Source organism: Schistocerca gregaria, chromosome 1 (genome assembly GCF_023897955.1).
Source record: "Schistocerca gregaria isolate iqSchGreg1 chromosome 1, iqSchGreg1.2, whole genome shotgun sequence".
In the NCBI taxonomy this organism is placed as follows: Eukaryota; Metazoa; Arthropoda; class Insecta; order Orthoptera; family Acrididae; genus Schistocerca; species Schistocerca gregaria.
Window position 1 is genome coordinate 377,279,688 of NC_064920.1, and position 21,546 is coordinate 377,301,233.

A 21,546-nucleotide genomic window follows, 5' to 3' on the forward strand; every position below is an offset into this window, starting at 1 on the left:
CGCTAATGATGTTCAGATCATCTGCATACCATAATATCTTAATATTTCCATTTAACTCCACACCCTCTAAATTATCTGCTGCCATTCGTACAATATATTTTAGGACTAAATTAAAAAAGTAATGGATACAGGGCACCTCCCTGCTTAAGTCCGTTCTTTATTACAAATTCTTCTGACTCCAATTTCCCCACGAGTACTCTACCTTTTGTGTTTTTCAAGCTCGCTTCTATAAGTCTAACATACTTCTTTGGTATTCCAAGTTCCAAAAGAATTCTGTACAATTTTGATTGCAATACTGAATCATATGCTTTTGTAAAATCTATGAAAAGATTATGAACTAATTTATTGTATTCCCATTTCTTTTCCAAAATTTGACGCAGGGTGAGTATTTGGTCTATAGTTGATCTGTTCCTCCGAAATCCGGCTTGGTAATCACCCACAATTTCATCTGCATATGGTGTAAGCCTGCTTAGCAGAATATCCGAGAAACTTTTGGAACATACTGGTAATAGCGATGTCCCTCTATAATTACTACAATCCATTTTGTCGCCCTTCTTAAAAATTGAGATCAGAATCGACTCCTTCCACTCTTCAGGTATCATCTCTGAGTTCCATACTTTAGTTATCACTTTGTGAACTACTTCCACCAATTTCTGTCCCCCATTTTTAACTAATTGTGCAGTTATGCAATCTGATCCAGGTGCTTTATGGTTTTCAATTTGTTGATTGCATCTCTTACTTCCTTTAACGTTGGCTCAGGTATCTGGGGTTCTGCTGTATGTGTTTCGTACGCCTGCTCATTTCCTGCTCCCTGGTGTACATTTAATAGATGCTCAAAATACGCCCTCCATTTCCTTAATATAGCACTGGGGTCTATCAGTGTTCTCCTGGCACCCCCTCGAAGTGCATTTGTCCTAGCCGTAAACCCCTTCCTATACCCATTTATGTCTAGGTAAAGTTCCCTAATGTTTTTTGTTTTACTGTTTGTTTCCATTTTTTTTAAATTTGATTGTTCAAATAATCCCTCTTCTTTGCCCGTAGCCTACGGCCAACTTCCCTTCTCATGTTCATGAACTCCTCTCGTTTTGTGTCTCCCATTCTATCCCAATCTAATCGCGCTTTTCTCCTTTCTTCTACTAATTTCTTGTATTCCTCGTCAAACGAAGGTTTCCTCCTGTTCTTCTTAATTGTACCTATTGTGACCGCAGCTTCTTTGATATTATTCCACATGGTGGGCCACTGTTTATTTACGTCTTCGTCTTGATCTTCGTGTGTCCTGAGAGCATCAAACCTATTTGAAATTTCTATCATGTACCTTCTTCTAAACTTTTCATCATTTAGCTTGTCAGTGTCGAACCTAACAAGTTCTGCATTGTGACACCTTGATGTTGCTGTAGATAGTCGCTGGTGAACTTTGGCTACTACAAGAAAATGATCAGAATCGCAGTCTGCTTCCCTGAAAGTCCTAACATTTTCTATAGTAGTGTGCCATCTCCAATCTACAAGAACATGATCAACTTGGTTTCGGGTGTGTCCATCCGGAGAGACCCAAGTTGCTGTATGAATGTCCTTCCTTTTGAAATATGTGCTTTCAACAATCATATCTTTTGAAACAGCCAAATTAACCACCCTTGTGCCATTATCATTCGAAATGTTATGCAAACTTTCTTTCCCAACTGTAGGCCGGAATGCTTCCTCCTTCCCTATCTTCGCATTAAAATCACCTATGATTAATTTTGTATCGTACGAGGAGAACTCATCCCACAGTTGCTCTAGTTCTTCTTAAAAGCCGTCTTTAACAACTTCTTCAGTGTCCTCAGTTGGTGCGTGTACATTAATTACTACTAGCCTATTCCACCTGCCGGACAACACTATAACTGAAACTTCTTGGCAGATTAAAACTGTGTGCCCGACCGAGACTCGAACTCGGGACCTTTGCCTTTCGCGGGCAAGTGCTCTACCAACTGAGCTACCGAAGCACGACTCACGACCGGTACTCACAGCTTTACTTCTGACAGTATACCGGTCGTGAGTCGTGCTTCGGTAGCTCAGTTGGTAGAGCACTTGCCCGCGAAAGGCAAAGGTCCCGAGTTCGAGTCTCGGTCGGGCACACAGTTTTAATCTGCCAGGAAGTTTCATATCAGCGCACACTCTGCTGCAGAGTGAAAATCTCATTCTGGAAACATCCCCTAGGCTGTGGCTAAGCCATGTCTCCGCAATATCTTTTCTTTCAGAAGTGCTAGTTCTGCATGGTTCGCAGAAGAGCTTCTGTAAAGTTTGGAAGGTAGCAGACGAATACTGGCAGAAGTAAAGCTGTGAGTAGCGGTCGTGAGTCGTGCTTCGGTAGCTCAGTTGGTAGAGCACTTGCCCGCGAAAGGCAAAGGTCCCGAGTTCGAGTCTCGGTCGGGCACACAGTTTTAATCTGCCAGGAAGTTTCATATCAGCGCACACTCCACTGCAGAGTGAAAATCTCATTCTGTCAACACTATAACTGATAGTCGGTCACTAATGACCCTTATATCTCTGATTGCGTGAAGCACTTTTCTCTGTACTGCGAAACCTGTTCCGAAACTGTGGGCTTCCGCACCTCCATAGAAAAATGTATAGTTACCTCTCTTTATGCTACCTTCCCCCTGCCACCGAGTTTCTTGAATAGCTGTAATGTATACATCGTATCTATCTAATTCGTCTAATAATGTCTGGAACGTTCCTGGCCTGTTCAAACTTTTAACGTTCCATGTTCCCAACCTGAAAGTTCGTTTCGGCCTGAATCTCTTCGAAGTAGGTTCCGCCCGGAGATCCGAATGGGAATCTAGTTTACCTCCGGAATATTTTACTTCAAAGGGTTCCATGCCCATTAATGTTGCTGATTCTTGATGAATAGATTTGATAGTAAGAGAAGAAGAAACAGGGATGGTTCATGTCATCGCCTGCACCCCACCGGCTGTCCGCGACTGCTTATTTTTTTGTATTCGCAGCTACACTTCATATCTGAAAGCCGTATCCCTCATCCGCAACCTGGGGACGCGCTGTGCAGTGGTAAGGGCCCACTCGCAATTTAGAATAATTAAAAAAATGAAGAATGCTTTCAAAAGAAGACACTCAAGAATCAAACTCAGACATTAGGAAACGAAGCCCAGGTATTCTTCAAAACTAATATCATTGGTGGTCTAAACGCATGTATGCTTTCTACGTGTGCTGCAAAATCGCAGAACGACAAGTCATTTAATCTTAATAACCTCATTTTATGGGAATGGAGTATGACAATGGCTGAATTTATATCCCCTGCAGAATATAAATGTTTGTTTTGTTTCAATTACAATTCTTCATAGCACTATGCGTTTTTCGAGCAGTCTCCCAGGTTCAATTGCCTTTACATTAATTTCACATTTGTGAGACGGCACTACACTTACATTTCTTTTAACGTAATTTCAGTTTTAACGTAATTTCAGCTGTGAGATATTTTCTCTTCTCGAAGACATAGCTCGGAGAAGAAGGGTCAACTGAAGTATGAGAGACAACTCGTCGCGTTTGATCAACAATATCGTATTTTAGTCGTACATATTAGTTGTTTATTTTCGAGCTGTAGATAATAAATCGGTTATCTTCTGTGGCAAGGCATCATAATCATAAATAATAATAAATGAATGTGTTATTAAGAGATAGATATTGTATCTGCTTTTTGTCGCTTATGGGAATTTCTAAATCATTTGTGTACACATTTTGAATTATACCTTTTGCTGATAGTGGGTCGTTCGAATTGCTGTTTAATTTGCAGTTGATTCGTATCCTGTACTATGCAGGTCAACTGAAGCATAAGATACAGATTTTAAGTTTATCGTATTTTTCGCCTTCGCTAGTACTAGTATGTTATATAGGTCAACTGAAGTAGGGGATACAAATTTTGTGTTTGTTCCCGTTTTTTACCTTCGCTAGTACTAGTACCCTATTCTTCAGTTGACCTATAAAAGTCAACTAAGTACGAGATACGAATTTTATGTTTATCGCTCTCTCGCCTTCTCTAGGATTAGTGTCTCATTCTTCAGCTGATAGTAGTACTCCCAAAGGTGAGAAAACCGACATACGTAAAATTTATATCTTGTACTTCAGTTGACCTATACACGGCAACTGAGGAGTGGGATACAAGCTTCGTAGTTCAACTGGGATACATGATGACAGTGTTGTGTAAGCGGCTTTTTTTGCGAGTACTAGTATCCTGCCCTTCAGTTGACCTATATAGGTCAACTGAAGTACGGGATACAAATGTTACGTTTTTCGCTTTTTTCGCCTTCGCTACTATTAGCATCCTATTCTTCAGTTGGTACTAGTACTAGCGAAGATGGAAAAACCAACATACGTAAAATTTGCATCCTACACTTCAGTTGGAATAGGGCAACTTAAGTACGGTAAATAGCGTATATATATCAAATGCCGTATTTCATTCCAGTGTTTCGTATGTCGGTTTTTTTTTCAGGTGAACAATATAGATCAACCGAAGAATATGATGCTAGAACTTTCTACTGCGAAAAAGTGATATGTGTAAAAATACCTTCGAAATATGGATATAAGTTATATATGTCTACGATCTGTTTTTTCTGTGCTACATTTCATAGTTTCTCTATGTCTTTCCAATGAATCATCTGTGGTAACTTGTGCCGTCATTTTTCAAACTCGACGGGTTGTACCCCATTCTTTAGTTTTTAGTGCAGTCTGCCAATCTCAATTGCCCCTACATTAATTTCACATTAGTGAGATGGTACTACACTTACATTTCTTTTTACATGTCAGCTGTGAGATATTTTCGAGTCTCGAAGACATCGCTCAGAAAAGAAACACACAACGATAAGAGCAATACACATCAGTTGGTTTCCAAAAATAAAATGACCTTACTGTTTTTTTTTGTTTTTTTTTTTACTTACACGTTGTGCAGCGAAATTGTCTTCTGTTGTGGCATATGAGGACAAACACATCAACAAGACGCACAAGTGAAAGCTAAACGTATAGGCACTAGTGGTGTGCAGGAAATCGCGTATCTGTTAGAAATCACAGTGATTGAGAAGTCACAGATATCACAATAACAACTTTACAAAATCTAACTGCGATTTCAGTCACAGTTAGCAGTCGCAAGTAGCATTTCACATTCAACGCGTGAGCCATCTGTTGGCCGAATTCCATACTGGTTTCTGCGATTTCAGTGACAAGTCGCGGCTAGAAGTCGCAAGTAGCAACTAAAAAGCGCAGTTAGCAGTGCCACCTGTTGAGCAAAGCTCATACTATACTATTCACTATCGAGTCAAACTGCGATTTTCGTGACAAATCGCAACAAAGAGTCGCAAGTAGCAACTAAAAAGCGCAGCTAACATTCTTTTCCTAGTGCCATCTGTTTGAACGACGTACATACTTCGTCATGAGAGCCTTGTGCCTCACGAGATCGGTGTGCTGTGTGTGCATATGAATGACTTATTTCATTAGTGGTACAAGTCCATTTTTGTTCATTTTGAGATACGGAGTCGTAAAGTTAAATGAGCGCTGAAAAATCTGCAGTTGAGATACCAGAAATATTCAAGCATATGGCTTCTTGCTAGAAATGAACCTTTATTAATGTTTGTTTGGATCATTAGTTTCAGAAGCATTATGTATAGATAGAAAAGTGGAGGAAATGGACATGTGCCACTATTGAAATAAGCCCTTCACATTATATGACGACATGCACATTCAGCATCAGTTATTGTTGGTCAAACACAGCTGTGACTCTGAATGTATTATATTAATAAGAAGCAACATTGCCTTTTTCTCCTGAAAATATCAAGTAACGTAACAAATGTGATTCTGCTTCCAATATGACAGTTTTGGTTAATACTCCATATGCCTACAGGACTTTCCAATGTTAACACAGCAGAACTCAGACATCTGTATAAGTGTAGCGAAATGAAAACAGTATTATTGAGTCATATGAATGCCTCACTTTTATTCCAACACAGTTCAAGACTCGGGATAAAAGTTTTACACCTGTTGTTCTACATGGCAACTTCACACACACGAACTTTTTGCCGACACTACTACCACCTACACAAGTTAGCTTTTCCTGTGTTACTTTCAAGTACTGCACTTAAGCTGTTACTGATTTAACTGAAGATCTGTACTTCCCACCTTCATATCAACAGCCTCAAAATGCATGTTACAGGTCAGTGTCACACCATGGGACGGGGGGCATGTCACTCTCCAACTAGTGTTTACCAGCAAATAAGTGGCAGAAAATTACGGGTATAGGACGGCTTAAACATGTGGAAAATGAGATTTTCATTATTCACTCACTCTATTTTACATTTATTATTCCTTTAAAATTGCATAACAACTTCAATAAAACACAGTTTAATCACTCATCTGCACACTTATTTCACAATTATGTCACTTTTAAACTGCAAATCCTCTAAGAGCTGTCTTGAATCTTCACAAGTCTCTCTCAACAGCCTTGATGTGGATAAATACGTACAGCAGCCAGTAATCAAGAGCCAGAACTGTGTCTGCAAAATCACAAGAATTATTAAACAAATTTTGCTGTCACTAATTACAAGAAATATAATTGACAGAGTAGATTGCTAATATTTGCTGTAATGAAAGCCACTCAGTGGGGTATATTTCACATTTGCAAGAACGATCTCACTGAAGTAATTAAGTCCATCGAAACACTTAGAAACTAACCTCTCGTCTGACGAAAACTGTCTAAAGACGCAGTGGCAATTTCTCCAGATCTGGTGACAATGATATTTTGAGTTATCAATTTACTGAGTGATTGAAATGTAGTTCGGGTACCTGTGAACATAACAATATGTTAGAATTCATTTTCTAAACACGAACTATTACGCTACTGTATGGCTACTTACATATTAATTACACTATTAATATTTTCACAGTTTTTTCTTTAATACATAATTAAAGCCAACGGAAGAACAAACGTAAAACTTACTTACCAATGACAGGTTTGTTGAGATGCAGTTTTCTGTGTGGGCAGATGTAACTTTTTCATACGGTGGTAAGTCGCAGAAATCGCAGGAATCACAGAAATCGCAGAAGTAGCAGAAGTCGCAGAAATCGCAGAAGTAGCAGAAGTCACAGAAATCGCGGAAGTAGCAGAAATCGCAGAAATAGCAGTGGCGGAGGGATACACGACCTACGTTCTTTAACTGCGACAAATCACAGTTAAGAATAACAGATACTGAAAAGTAGCATTCACAGAAATCACTGATATCGGAAAATCGCAGTTAAGCCCATCACTAATAGGCACGATATTTCAACAAGAACAAAGATATTTAGTGGGCAAGTCAGTGGGACAAGTGCGCCAGATCAAAGATTATTTATAACTCGGAGTGCATATAGAGTATGCTGACAGATATAACTTTATTGTAATTAAAAAAACCTCGTCCTTAAGCGAGGCTCAGCATACCTCCGACGAAAGTGTTTTCATCACTAGATGAGTGCACGGTCGTGCATAAAGGACCCTTAAAGATTAAGAAATGCAAGAACGAGCTTGTGCCTTTCTGACTCAGCACTTAAGAAAACAGATGAAAAAAGAAAACAATATTAATGCCCCATCATTGGAGAGTTCATTAGGGATAGAGCACAAGCTATGAGTGGGAAGCACTCTTTCTGACCAACTATTCCGGCATTCGAGAAAAGATTTAGAAATACAAGTTACTAAATGCATAAATACTATCTGATCAAAAGAATCTGGACATCTGTTAGTGGAAATTAATATGGGCTTTTCCATCATATGCCTCTATGATGGCTTGAGCTCGGTTGGGAACCCTTCCAATGAGATGTCTGAATGTATATGGAAGAATGATAGTTCATTCGTCCTCAAGAGCCGAAATCACAGAGGGCAGAAATATTGGACGCTGGGGGTTTGGAGCGAAGTTGACGTTCTATCTCGTCCCATAGGTGTTCTATTGGATTCAGTTCGGAACTCTTTTGCCCAGTTCATTTCAGAAATGTTATGGTCCACAAACCATTGCCTATCTGATGCTGCTTTATGACAGGGTGCATTGTCATGCTGTTAGAATCATTGTCATACATACTAATGAAGGCTTTTATAAGTGAGTCATTGTCATCATTGCTTGCAATTCGGTCGTTTTCATGTAGTGTGGAACTTGGCGACGTACCTCGTTCTATGTTGACAACAGCGATCGATGCGACAGTGAGAGGATCTACTCCTTAGTTAAGCAAAGATTATGTCACAACGTTAAATGATTCTATGTTGTTTTAGTAGAAAGCTTGTTGCTGAAAGAGGCGAATGCAAATTCTGGTCCGCAACGAAGTTAATAGCGGAAACAGCAGGACATACATTTAATTTTATGTGACAAAATATTAGGTTGGTGCAATAGTCCGTAGAGCTTCAGTTTTGTATGTTGGAATTCCGGTTGCTATGAGTTTATTTATCGAGTGTCATTTTATTTGTAGTTCACTGTTGCTATATGAGTTTACATATTCTCATTTTGTCATTTGGAGATAATGAGTGGAGCTGCGAAGGCTATAAAATGGAGTGCCAAGTGAAGATATCAGAACATTTTCGACATATTCTTCTGTTTGAGTTCGATAGAAGGACGACAGCAGCAGAGGCAGCCAGAAACATTTTCGCTGTGTATGGGGATAATGCTATTGGACAGAACATGCTTAGAAAATTGTTTTCTCGTTTGAAGGACAATCGTTTCGACATTAGTGACTCTCCACGTTACGAAGATCTTTGTGGTTTGATGAGGATCGTTTAAATCATTAATCTACAATGATCCACGTCAGCGTACGCGAGGAATGTGATGAACCATGATCATTCAAACATCGTGCGATATGATCATTCAAACATCGCGTGGCAGTGGCATGCAATGGGTAAGTTTCAGAAATCAAATGTGTGGGTACTGCATGCTCTAAGCCAAAATCAAAAAATTAGCGGGTAGCCGGCTATATGTGTATACCTGCTTGCTCGTCATCAATTTGCTCGTCAATAACACCAACCATTCCCATCGTGTATCGTTATTGGTGACGATAAATGGTATCTTTATGCTAACATAAGGAAAAGACAGGAACGGTTGAGCCCAAACAAAGCAACAACTCCCCATATGAAGACCTGCGTACATCCACAAAGGATAATGTTATGCATCTAGTGGAGCAGCGATTGTTTGGTGTACTACGAATTTCTCCCCCGAGGTGTAAACATCACTGCTGACATTTATTATCAACATCTGAGATGTCTTGCAGACTCAGTCCAAGAACAACGACCAGGAAGAGTGCATGAAGTGATGCTATTCCACAATAATGCCCACCCGCATTCTACTAGACTGACCAAAAACAATAAACAGGAATTTTGTTGGGAAGGCATCCCGCACCAGCCTTATTCACCTGGTCTTGTGCCCTTAAATTTAATGAAATTTTACGTAGCCTCCCAGATTTTATTACCGTATAGACGGATGGTTTTAAGCAGGGGGGCGTTTTCAATTGTTCTGTCGAGTTCCCCGACACTATCCTCAGAATGGGGCTCCCAGAGCAGTTTTCAGTTTATTACGCGGAATTGTGTGCTGTCCTGAGGGCAATGGAGCAGATGAGAAGGCACCGTGACAAAAAATTTATCATCTGTTCTGATTCTCTAAGTGCCCTTCTCGCTGTTGGACAGATGTACCCAGCAGATCGGATGGTGCAACAAGAGCAGGACGCTCTCCCTCTCTTGCACGGGAAAAACAAGGAAATCACTTTTTGCTGAGTTCCAGGGTCATATGCATCCAAGGCAGCGAACTCGCTTATGCTGCTGCTTAGGAGGCTTGCTCCCTTCCCCCTCCTGCCAGCTGTTCGGTCCCTCTGCGGGCTGTCACTTCATTTGTGTCCAGGAAGGCCATATGTTGGTGGGAGTCACAGTGGCTGGAAGTTAGGAACAATAAACTACGTTCCATCAATACTTCAGTGCTACCATGGATCACCTCCGTCCGATAGCGACGGTATGAAGAAGTAGCCCTTACTCGGCTTAGAGTGAGACATTGTCCATTGTCACACGGCTTCCTCTTACGATGCGGTACACTGTTGTCAGCGCGACATATATTAAGTGAGTGCGTTTTATCTGACGACCTGAGGACTGAACTGGTCTCCCACAGGATCTTCCCTCTATTTTAACTGATAACGAGGCGAGTGTTACTCGTGTCTTAACATTTTGTGTGGTGTCCGGAATTCTTCCCAAAATACTGGGTGTGAGATGTTAAAGTGTTACAGAGTGTCTGGGTCACGTATTATTTCTAAGTGGTCATCCAGCCACGGTTATTTATCGCTTTTTTAGCAGCATCCTTACAAGTATTTTCTCCATGATTTCGTTTAGCTATCCCGCTGTGTCTCGCTGGGGTTTTATTACAGGCTTTTCTGAACCTCACCTTCGTGGTGTTGCTTTACGTTTCCCGTGGTGGGATCAAACGTAGTTTTCCAGTTTAGTGATCTCCTTCCACAGATTATGAAAACCTTCTTCAGTATAACATTAATGCAAGGGCGCTGTTTAGCGCCCACCACCATAAATCATCATCATCATCATCATCATAAGATGTTCACCTTTTCGCTCTCTATGGAACAATCTCCAACGTTCCTTTCCGCATGAAAATGCTCTCCGAACATGACTCGGCGAAATCTCGCCTCAAAACCACGTGATCCCTACAGTAGCGAAGTCGAAAAGTTACCCCAACCTTGGCAGACTATTGTGTAAATAGTAAAGTAGAATCCATTAACGATGTCTAAAGTGTCTGTTATGTGTATCTGTTGTCTTTATTAAACTTACGGAAAAACTCTAGGAACTTATGAACCAACCCAATAACATGATCTTTCATACGCGGAAAAAAATTGTATACGACAGGACGTGGACAGCCTTCATAGTTACATTATTCTGAACTTGGCTGCACTTTATCTACGGTACACAATACGAGATGAATAAGTCGGCAAATCAGTTGCAATAAGGGGTGAGATTCAGTTAACCTTAAGCACGGTTTCAGCGGATTTAAACCCGTCTTCTTCGGAAGAAAATGAAATGATCGTATGGCATTGCTGCCCGGGAGACCCCATCCGGGGAAGTTCGGTCCCCAAGTGAGTCTTATTTCAGTCGACGCCACATTGGGCGCCTTGCCTGATGGTTTCTTCAGAAGGACAACAAACATACTTCACATTAGCAACCAGTTAGTAACATTATCTAACATCCCCACATAAAATGTATCGGCAACGATCTGTACATCCATTTGTGAAAGTTAAGTCCCCTAAAACCGAAACATCAGCAAAATCACCCACATAAAATGCCGGACAATGTTGAGAACTACATTGAAGAGAAAAGACGATTCTGTAACACCATGTAAGTACTTTTCATTACGCGTCGCGCTATGTCTCAAAAAGCGCAGACATGTACGTACGCGCTGAAAAATTGATACTTCTGAGTGGGATTTGTAAGTCTATCATTAAAATTCGCACCTACTACAGTTCTCTGAGAGTGCCTGGAAAGTGGTTTGTACCTTCTGGATACGGAATATCAGCAGCGTGTATCACACTATCTCCAAAGCACATGGGTTCAAATGGCTCTGAGCACTGTGGGACTTCACTGCTGTGGTCATCAGTCCCCTAGAACTTAGAACTACTTAAACCTAACTAACCTAACGACATCACACGCATCCATGCCCGAGGCAGGATTCGAACCTGCGACCGTAGCGGTCGCGCGGTTCCAGACTGTAGAGCCTAGAATCGCTCGGTCACTCCGGCCGGCATAGGCACATGGGCGTCCGCAAACATTTTTCCAAGTGGGGACCAAATTGAAAGCTTGTCATTTATTATATATAATTGATTCGATGAGTTTGAAACTGTGTCGTCTTCCAAGAACACAGAATGGCGAGAAGTACACACAAACTTCTTTCTTAAACGATTGATAGTTATCTACTTAGTTCTTTTAAGGTACATTATCTTTGTGCCTAAACCGTAAGCAAATTTCAATTGTACATGCAATGTACTTAATTTTATGTTATTAAGATGGATATTGGTACAACTTTTGATTCAATCATTTGAAATTATATTCACATATGGTTAAGTCCAGGGAATACAATGCGTTATGAAATAAAGCTAGAAAATATCCATAAAAATATTTTATTCGTACCCCATAATGTTAGGCTGAACAAAACAATTAAAACTGTGAAATAGGATAAAAAAGGATGATCGAGAAAATGCTTGCGCAGACAATTATTTTTTCTGTTTTCGACTATGTGTTTGAGATTAAGTATAGATGTAAACATGTACAAAGAAGCATGACAATACTTCCGAATGTACTACAACCGGCCAGTCGTGTAAAACTGAATGCGGAATCAGGAAATGACGCATTAATTGCCTTCGAAGTAGAGAAACAGGGAATAAACTTTTTAAAAAATCTGATCCAACTTTGAAGCGATCTGGAACACTTTATTTATTTATAAAACTACACATCTATTCCATGGTTTCTCATTTTTAGTGTCGTCTGGAATAACTGAAGTGAATAAAGCGTGTTTTGAAAGCTATATTTTTTGGGCCAATATAAAACCTGATAGATGTGGGAAACCTCCGAAAACAGCCTTAAATTTGCTATTACTGAGAACTTTCAGCAGCCTAGGACAGCACTAAGGTAATCCTCGTCTGTCCATCTTGTTACGCTGTTGCGCAGCGTACCAGCTGGAAAACAGAACGTGTAGCTCTGTGACTGCATGTGACGCTGTGTTTTGAAAAATTTGGAAAATTGTGGCAAGATCTTATGGCACCAAACTGCTGAGGTCATCGGTCCCCAAGCTTAACGAATACGTTATCTAAATTAAACTAACTTACGCATGACCGAGGGAGGACTCAAACCTCCGACGGGGGAGCCGCGCGAACCGTGACAAGACGCCTAAGACCACGCGGTGCTATGTTGCACCTATATGCTTTGAGTAGGTCAAAATCCTTCGTTTCTTCGTTGGGTTTGTTATGATTCTTCAATACAGGAAGAGAGTAGTGCCTATGTATTAAAGATGCCTACTCATTCGAATTTAAGGAAGTTATATCCGATGTGTCCAGAAGAGTGTGGTTAAAAATTGTAATAAAGCGGGACGTCGCTATGTAAATGTTACTGAAGGGAAAGGAAAATTATGATCTATGAAGAAAGTCATGTTACTTCAACCAGTTATATTAGAAGTTATATTTGTATATTTCTGAATATTTTGAAAGTTATACAGTCTTTACCATAACACTCTATATTGATGGGGGCATTTCTGGTTGAGTTACTAGAGGTAAACTTGGTGTTTTCCCCCTAATACTGGCAGATGGAAGGTGATGAGAATATCGAACATTAATAACCATAATTGTAACCCGACTTATTTGCTTTTTATGTGAGCATTTATCCAACATAGTTATTGGACTAGTGCTGTTAAATTCTACAATGCCGGTACATCCTCTTTGCGTCTTATTAACTATATGACAGAAGATCTTTTGAAATTTACCCTGAGTCAATAATTTGTGTACGAGTTTGTCTAACGAAATCTACAAAAACTTTTGTAGTAGTTGTTTGCGCCTATATGTAGCGTGCGTGCTATACTACACTACACTAATTTTTGCAGTAACCTTGATAAATTACTATAAAACACAGCTAAGCTACATAAATGAGAAATATAAGCGCCAGGTAAATTAACTATTAATGATTTTTTCCAAATATTTACAGTCTTTGTAGCGCTCCATACCTCTGAGATAATCCACACAAAGTGACCGACGATGTTTATGGCACAACACCGTGTTGCTCACTTGTCGGATACTGACAAGAACGGCTTCGTTTCCACTTCTGTGTGCGGCAAGCGTGAGAGTAGCTTATCAGCGCTGCTTATTTTTATCATGTGTTTTCGCTGGTTGCATAATGTACGTGACAGAAACAAGGGTGTTAGGGAACACAAGGTATAGTAAAACAAGCTGAGACGTTTCACTAAAACTATTTTTCAGCTTCCCATGGGCAGTAGCTACATTAAAAAAATAAAAATTAGTGTTGCGATTCGAGTATTTAATTCGCACAATGACGCCGGCTTTTCGGAGTGCAGCCTTGGAACAGCCAAGCCTCCTATTAATTACGTCAAGGCCAAGTTCATTGCGATAAGTGTTCCCTCTGCGGTGCATTTCAGAACTATCAGTCACCGCAAACTACACATATTGCCTTCCTATACGATTCAGCACTGTTGAAATTCACACAGATTCTTCATGTGAACAATTCTAGTCTTGCTATTGTACTATGACAATAAAGAAAAAGGGCTTACCGTTTTTCTTTGATTGTGAGAGTGTCTGTTCGCAGCTCCTATAGGTTACCGTGACGTCACCCGGCAGCACGGAACTGTTGTCAAGTGTAACACACACTGTGCTAATGTTCCTATCAGCGTGCTTCCCGACTGGAGAAGCTCATGTTGTGCCTGTTGAAAGTCCACTCCTACACAGTCACATGGGAGCCGTTGCTGCCAACATTCTCTCACACGGAGAAGACGAGCGCGAATTTCTCTATTTAATTGAAAGAAGACGTTAACTGAAATGGGCTTACGGAAAGTTTATGTTGAATTGCTATGTTTTTTTTTTTAGTTTTATTGGACGTTGAACAGAATTTATAACATCTTCTGTTTAAAATTATATATCCAGCGTGTTCATATTCATGTAATGCAGTGCAGAATCTACATCTACATCTACATGACTACTCTGCAATTCACATTTAAGTGCTTGGCAGAGGGTTCATCGAACCACAATCATACTATCTCTCTACTATTCCACTCCCGAACAGCGAGCGGGAAAAACGAACACCTAAACCTTTCTGTTCGAGCTCTGATTTCTCTTATTTTATTTTGATGATCATAACTACCTATGTAGGTTGGGCTCAACAAAATATTTTCGCATTCGGAAGAGAAGGTTGGTGACTGAAATTTCGTAAAAAGGTCTCGCCGCGACGAAAAACGTCTATGCTGTAATGACTTCCATCCCAACTCGTGTATCATATCTGCCACACTCTCTCCCCTATAACGCGATAATACAAAACGAGCTGCCCTTTTTTGCACCCTTTCGATGTCCTCCGTCAATCCCACCTGGTAAGGATCCCACACCGCGCAGCAATATTCTAACAGAGGACGAACGAGTGTAGTGTAAGCTGTCTCTTTAGTGGACTTGTTGCATTTTCTAAGTGTCCTGCCAATGAAACGCAACCTTTGGCTCGCCTTCCCGACAATATTATCTATGTGGTCCTTCCAACTGAAGTTGTTCGTAATTTTAACACCCAGGTACTTAGTTGAATTGACAGCCTTGAGAATTGTACTATTTATCGAGTAATCGAATTTCAACGGATTTCTTTTGGAACTCATGTGGATCATCTCACACTTTTCGTTATTTAGCGTCAACTGCCACCTGACACACCATACAGCAATCTTTTCTAAATCGCTTTGCAACTGATACTGGTCTTCGGATGACCTTACTAGACGGTAAATTACAGCATCGTCTGCGAACAGTCTAAGAGAACTGCTCAGATTGTCACCCAGGTCATTTATATAGATCAGGAACAGTAGAGGTCCCAGGACGCTTCCCTGGGGAACACCTGATATCACTTCAGTTTTACTCGATGATTTGCCGTCTATTACTACGAACTGCGACCTTCCTGACAGGAAATCACGAATCCAGTCGCACAACTGAGACGATACCCCATAGCTCCGCAGCTTGATTAGAAGTCGCTTGTGAGGAACTGTTTTGCTCCGGGCATCAGTTACGTTCGCTACGCCACTGCTACTAGTAGTCACGAAGTGAGGCCGACTAAGAACGGCAATGAAATGGAGCTGAGACGGCGTCTCTCATTATTTTGTAACCTCTGACTCAGCACAGAAGTGCTCGTCCTCCGATAGAAAAAGGTACCTGTAGCCACCCTGAGTGGGGAGGCAGTGCAAGCCATTCCCGCTGATACCAGCCGTGGGGGCCACTCGGCCTCCTGTTGTGATCCCGTGCTGGAGACAGCTCTCCGAACGTGCGAGGATCAGTGTTCCTATGCGCTGGTGTTGGTGTGGCTTGAATTTGAAAGCAGTGCTCCAATAACTTCAGCTGATTTTCGCCGTCTTGTGTATTTTATGAATTAAACTAGCTGACAAACTTCGCATTGTCCGTCTATTGATTCTGCCGATTTTCTGTTCCAAGTTAAAACAAAAAATGACTATGTTTATATTGTAATACAGAAAAAATTTATATCCACGTATTCATGAAATCACATTTGAAACTGTAAAGCAATTTCTGAATGCTGGGCGCAGCTGCTTCGCGTGTTTACAACTTCTCTAAGTCAACGCCTCTTCATCGCTCTATAGACAGCTATTGTATGGCCTTCGGCGGTGATTTGCCCTTGCAATTGAAAAATGTCAATGGCGCTGCCAGGTATCAGGGATTTCCTTAAGCTGACTCGACTATACGAGTGGCTCAGTATTATAGGATAAATGTATTAAGATTTCGTGCATAATGCAGCAATTTTTCACGCATCGTTGTGTTTATAAATCCACATCTCTTGAATTATCTGCCGTACAATGATATATTTGTGTACGTTCATTTACCGGCATATGTGGATACTGTCCACGGATTATAATGCAAATAGAGGTAGCACCAAAGAAATAATAACTTTAAACGTCGTGCAAAATGTGGCAGTTTTTTACCCATCTTATTGTTTATGAAGTCATGTCTTCTGAACTATGTTTGGCAGGTGGTTCCCCAATAGCCATTGTTGCCTGACGGTAAGGGACATGTGTACCAAGTCTGGTTGAAATCGGTCTAATGGTTTAGTAGAAGGTGTGGAACACACACACATACATACATACATGTTTATAATAAGTATGAATTATAACCAATTGTAGTAATGAAAATGGCTTCACTCCCACCATTCGATAGTCCTCTAGTCACGTAAGATGTCGCCGGTTCCGGCTGACCGAGGAAAATTGATTTAAATGCATAAATTGGCAGATTAATTTCACTGACTTTTTGATTAATTCATTTACAGATCAGTGTGTGCTAACAATGAACTCTTTGACCGGAAACTCGATTATAATTTTATTCAACTCTCTTTCTTTGTAAGGAGACCGGACTGGACTGAAAACTGCTGAGACTTCTCCACGTAGTCTATACGCCCCTGAAAAGTCTCCTGGTTACACTAATAAATTTGATATTTCTTGTAACGTCGGGAACTAAAGTGAGGCTTTCACAGATGATCGTGTTGTATGCGATGCCACAAAGTTGTAACGAACTGCATGAAGACAGAGGATCGTCGCATGATGGAGGAACTATATTGCACATAAATATACGAAAAGTCACAGCATTGTTCTACTGTACTGCAGGCCATTAGTCAGGGAAAAAATCCGTAACTGTAAAATATGTACGACTACACGTCTGTAGCGACGTAAAGGGAAACAACAACATAAAACAAGTCGTACGAAAAAGGCATGTCAGATTAAGAACCACTGGATGAATCTCGGAAATTTAACATTCCTACGGAGATGAAAGCTTAAATACAATCAGATTGATTCTTGAGTCTTGATCATCAGTCTGGGACCCAACAGAGGTAGATATCTCAACTGACTTCTAAAGGCTAGAGCGCACCCACAAACATCCCTTGCCACTTTAACGGTCTAACAAATTTGCTTAAAAATAGTGTCCTATCGTCTTGCGAAGTAGTTAAGAGTACACCTATATCTTTGTTATCATTTGTTTGGCTGCTAAAAAATGTGTGTTCACGTATGTGCCATTATGTGTGCATCTTACTCTTGCGAATTAATTCACATCTTGGAGTGCAGCGCGTAATGTAATTCACACAAAATTTACAGTTACAACCTAAATTTTTGATTCTGTAAGTTCTCACAATATTTTATCATTTACAGAAATTGTTTTCCCCAAATTTCTATTTAAATTTTTATTATTACCGATATATTTTGCGAATATTCCGAAGTTTGGAACTGCAGGAAACTAGTCTAGTTTAATTCTTTATGCTCGTAGGTTACTAATGTACTCAAATGACTATAGCACAACTTTTTTTTACTATGACGTCTTACTAATAAAAATAAACGATAAAGATAATTATATAACTGTTTATGCAGAGGCTAACCTTTGCCTTGGCATAACCTTTATATTACGATATTTTTTTTGTTTCGTGGAAAGTACGTAGTCGCAAGGAATTTTATTATAAACAACATATCTAAACTTAAATAACATAACTACTACCTGTATTACGTGGTCGATGGAGACTTTCTTGGACTTTTTTATTTGCTCTTTGTAGTTATTTGTGTTCTTTGGTGATTATATAATTTGACCGTAAAACATTCAGAATGTAGCAATGATTAGGACGCCATCTGCTAACACTTGGCCATGCTAGGTATTAATGATGCGGGATTTCCAGGAAACGGTTGGACAGCCAGCTGTAGCGTGGTCATAGCCATCTCGCTCAGCAGCCACGGTACCACGCCACTGAACCTAGCCTTCACATTTCATGACTGGTGTACGCGTATAAACCCACAGCCTGTAGCGTTACAAGCTGTAAGGACGGCAACATCGTTGTAGGGCACCAATAATGGAACTGTTGACAGAATGGAGGACAATATAGGAAAGTACAGGATGTGAGTAACGCATCGTTACGGATCTACGATATTTTCGAATCGGGACAAAAAGTTGATAGTGGCGCTCCCCAACACTAGAGCGTTTGAAAATAGGGACGTTAAAATGAAAAAAAAATCGATTTTCAAAAATATGTTCATTTGGTAGCGTACATCTTACTGAAGAGTATGATACGTAAGACATGTTATTTGATCCTAAGTATGCTAAAGTGTAGTGCCACATCTCTTCACACAGCATTCATCCATCGCACTTCAATGTGTACATAGGACATTGAAAATTAAGATGTCCCATGGTGCCTCCCTGCTCCCAGTCGGCCGGGTTAGCATCCTAGCCCCCGTAAAAAATAAAAAAAATGCAGTTAATAATGGGTGGGGTTATTTGTGATCGAGAGAATAAGAATTTTTCATAAAATTTTCACTCTTTATTGCCCATTAGCTAATAAATTTCTCTTTTGTGTGACATAAAGTGAAACATAGGAAACATAAGACCAATAAACACAAGAGACAAGCAAAACACTACATGTTTCTTCAATCCTTAGGTACCAGAACTTTTTCTCTTTAATCTTGCTATAGATTCACACGGCGTGCTTTCTTCTCTGCAAAAGAATCTATTACCTCGTCAAGGTTCGTCAAACATTTTGCTACACGAAAAATCGAAATGTGTCTAATATTGAAGATGCTGTTAATACGATTTTTTTAAATCCCATTTTGTTCTAGATTGTTCGTTGAATTGGTTCGTGGCGGACGTTTGATGGCGCCTGTACAGGTTGAACTTTGATTCGTTCACGCAGTTTTTTTGTTACAGAGGGTGGCTAAACCCTCTGACCGAACACGCTGAGCTACGGTGCCGGCTATGAATAGTACCAACGACTGATGTGGTTTAATTACGTCTGTTTTGTCACTATCAGCTAGATAAAACGAAACAGGCCTTTCTAACATTGCAGCAGTTGTAACACACGCCTGATAACAGAGGCTGTTTGGGCAGAAATAGTCATTTTTATCTACCTCATTTACATAAATAACATGAAGTACCAACATCAAATGCCTATAGGCCTACAACAAGCTAAAACTTTTATTTAGGAAAACATTTCACATTTAATTCGTATGCTCCAGTTTCTCAAGCACAGACCGAAAAATAGTAGTAGTAATATGAAATTTTTATATAAATTTGGAATTGTCATGTTCTTCTATATATTTTGTGTGATGTCCCCTTTTCCTCTCCTTCCTTGTTCTGCCAATCTTGTCACCACGAATTCTGTAACTATGCCTGCTATTGTCAAAACTAGTTCTCCAGTTAACATCACTAACCCTGCCAGAATCACCGTTTAGTTTTCCGTGTTTATTGTAGGGTTTGGCGTTAAACGTGTTCGTACAACGCGTTTTCCGCGATATTCCGACAATAGAACTAAGGAACTGCTAATCAGAGATTTTACAAGTGGTGTAGCGATCTGGCAAAGTTTTCTGTCAAAATTTCACTTTTTTAGGTTCACTTAGAAGGTAATATGTAATCTTTCTTATCTGTCATTCCTGTTAGTTGTTTATTTCCATTCTGGCAGTCTTGAATCTATGGATTTCGCTAATAATTATGACGAAGCTGGTCATTTTGCACGCCCAATCAACCACAGAAACAAACATCAGTTGGTATACGCCTGTTAGGTGCATTTTGCTGCCACCTACTGCCACGAACCCCATATCAGCGACCTCAGGAGTCATTAGACACCTCGAGAAAGCAGCATAGGGCGCTCCGCGCAATTCATGCACTTCGAACGTGGTCAGGTGATTGGGTGTCACTTGTGCTATGAATTTGACGCCCCCTGAAGTTGCCACCCCGTAGATCCGGGCCTGAAACAAAAATGGGGGCTCCATGGCCTGAAGTGGCACTCCCACTAAATTTTAGCACAACTGAAACATGTGCAGAGGCGGTATTCCGTTCAGTTGTCTTTGAGGATGGAAGGAAACACAAGTTTTTGTGGATGGAACATACACAAGTTTTTGTTGGACACTTGTGTTGCACATGTCTGTGACAAGTTTTGACTTCACGGGAAAGAGGCAGTTGGGTTTACTGTTGTTGTTGTGGTCTTCAGTCCTGGACTGGTTTGATGCAGCTCTCCACGCTACCCTTTCCTTTGCAAGCCTCTTCATCTCCCAGTACCTACTGCAACCTACACCGTTCTGAATCTGCTTAGTGTATTCATCTCTTGGTCCCCGTCTACGATTTTTACCCTCCACGCTGCCCTCCAGTAATAAATTGGTGATCCGTTGATGCCTCAGAACATGTCCTACCAACCGATCCCTTCTTCTGGTCAAGTTGTGCCACAAACTTCTCTTCTCCCCAATCCTATTCAATACTTCCTCATTAGTTATGTGATCTACCCATCTAATCTTCAGCATGCTTCTGTAGCACCACATTTCGAAAGCTTGTATCCTCTTCTTGTCCAAACTATTTATCGTCCATGTTTCACTTCCAGACATGGCTACACTCCTTACAAATACTTGCAGAAATGACTTCCTGACACTTAAATCTATACTCGATGTTAACAAATTTCTCTTCTTCAGAAACGCTTTCCTAGCCATTTCCAGTCTACATTTTATATCCTCTCTACTTCGACCATCATCAGTTATTTTGCTCCCAAATAGCAAAACTCCTTTACTACTTTAAGTGTCTCAGTACCTAATCTAATTCCCTCAGCATCACCTGACTTAATTCGACTCCATTCCATTATCCTCGTTTTGCTTTTGTTGATGTTCATCTTATATCCTCCTTTCAAGACACTCTCCATTCCGTTCAACTGCTCTTCCAAGTCCTTTGCTGTCCCTGACAGAATTATGATGTCATCGGCGAACCTCAAAGTTTTTATTTCTTCTCCATGGATTTTAATACCTACTCCAAATTTTTCTTTTGTTTCTTTTA

At 40.3% G+C, this 21,546-nt stretch overlaps 1 protein-coding gene across 8 annotated transcripts in view; it reads right to left on the reverse strand.

Annotated features, from left to right (window-relative positions):
* The window catches only part of LOC126347783 (luciferin 4-monooxygenase), a 227,067-nt gene extending 212,600 nt beyond the window's left edge, over positions 1–14,467 (reverse strand). For 3 of the 8 annotated variants that reach the window (XR_007565169.1, XM_050002301.1, XM_050002302.1), the window contains exon 1: positions 13,731–13,846. The gene's annotated coding sequence lies outside the window, so the exon portion shown is untranslated. Of the gene's footprint in view, positions 1–4,919; positions 5,050–13,730; positions 13,847–14,291 lie in introns of those variants that run through there. The other 5 variants (XM_050002304.1, XM_050002305.1, XR_007565168.1 and 2 more) reach the window with 4 other exon arrangements.
* Positions 14,468–21,546: the final 7,079 nt, after the last annotated feature.